This window comes from Tupaia chinensis, unplaced genomic scaffold, assembly GCF_000334495.1.
Source record: "Tupaia chinensis unplaced genomic scaffold, TupChi_1.0 Scaffold000494_1, whole genome shotgun sequence".
Lineage (NCBI taxonomy): Eukaryota > Metazoa > Chordata > Mammalia > Scandentia > Tupaiidae > Tupaia > Tupaia belangeri.
Window position 1 is genome coordinate 2,829,431 of NW_006160006.1, and position 1,646 is coordinate 2,831,076.

At 61.7% G+C, this 1,646-nt stretch overlaps 1 protein-coding gene across 1 annotated transcript in view; it reads right to left on the minus strand.

Annotated features, from left to right (window-relative positions):
• PEBP4 (phosphatidylethanolamine binding protein 4) overlaps positions 1–1,646 on the minus strand; it is a 212,409-nt gene that overhangs the window by 90,658 nt on the left and 120,105 nt on the right. The gene's annotated exons all lie outside the window — the stretch shown is intronic.

The following is a 1,646-nucleotide window of genomic DNA, read 5'->3' on the forward strand; positions in this document are numbered from 1 at the left end:
TTGGGGACTGGAATTGTGACATGAACTCGCGATGGCACGGATCTCTCTGGTTCTGCTTGGTTATGTCTATTAAAACCGGGGCGCACAGAGACACAGGAGGGGGAACGCCATTGCTTTCCGGGCGGCCGACATAGCGGAATGGGCTCGGGTGGTAGCCCCCTGCTTCCCTTAGACACTCCCCTCCCAGCCCCCCTCTTCCCTGCACACGTCTGGGCTCCCCCTGCTGAGGGGCCTCCTGCCGTCTGTGCTCCGGGCCTGGCCAACACTGCAGGACTGGTCACTGTGCTTCGAGCTGGGGGACTTGGTCCTGGCTGCTCCGTGAGTGGCCCTCCTGGCCGCCTCTTCGACTGTGCTGTGCTGCTTTCCCTGCTGCTTCCAGAGTGCAGGCAACTGCGACAGCCAATGGGGGAGACTGCCTGGGAGATTGGAGAACCTTCCGGAACCTTTGCAATGGCAATCCTGGCAGAGACCCGGCAAGGCTCCCAAAATACCCAATTCTGATTTCGAAAGGGAAAGGAGGTGAGAGGAGTGCAGCCCGAGCGAATGCCCCTTGCTTCTTCATTATGGTCTGACCCATGGGCTGCTTCTGAGCCCCAGGGTTCCTGGAGACTGGTTATCCCCCAGAGACCACTGGGCGTGCTGACCGCAGCTGCCCGGTGGCATCTCATTTGGCGGGTCGGGGTAGTAGGAGCCACAGACGGGGTTGGGCCACCTCAACTCTAGCTCACACTCAGCACTGGGAAGCCGGTCTGACTTTGTGCCCCGGTTTCTTCATCTGTAAAATGGACCGGGAGCCCCTCTGGCTCTGAAGACCCAGGCATTTCTGAGAAGAGGACCTTGGCTGTGTTGTCAAGCCTGGCCCAGCTGCTGGTGTGGGCGTGTTGTGACCCTTTACTCTTCCTGGCAAAGGGTGAGTCCTGCCCACCTGGCTGTGCCCTCCCGGGGCAGTCTCCGGGCACCTGGCTCTACTGCGTCTCTCGGGCTGCGGGGCCCACATGGCGGGGGTCCCTGGGCTGACAGTTCAGGCCCTTCCCGGCACTGGAGCCTGGTGCAGCAGGTGCGCTGTGGGCAGAGGAGTGTCCTGCCCTGAGGGGCTGCAGAAGGCAACATGGGAGCTTCCGGAGCCCCTGGTAGAGCCCTGGGTCCTGCGGGAAGATGCTCGTTTCTTTTCTTGTTTACTGCTTGCAACCTAGAGACGGTCTGAATCCGGCTGCCTTGGCCTTGAGCGATAAGCGCGCATACTCTCCTCCCTGCCCACCGGAATCCTGCCAGCCTCCAGAGCCCATCCAGCCCTGTCTTCCAGCCCCACTCCCCACTCCAGCCTCCCTAAGGGCAGACTCTGTGTCCTCGCCTCCCTCCATACCTCCCTGGGACAAGCAGACTAAGAACTCACAGCGGTCCCCACGGGAGTCCTAGTCTGCCGGCCGAAGAGGTCCAACTGGCGAAAGGCTGACCCCAGGCTGTGGCCTTGGAGCAGTCTTGCTGGGTGGATGACAAGCGTGCCTGAGCAGGAGGCCGATCATGGGGGCAGGTCTGGGGAGACAGTCCTCACCCACGCATGTGGTCTCCCTGGAGCTGCACATCAGCCCCGGGGGTGCATGGAGTTTTTGCCTTTTACAGATGGGGCTCGAAGGGGAGCAGGCACA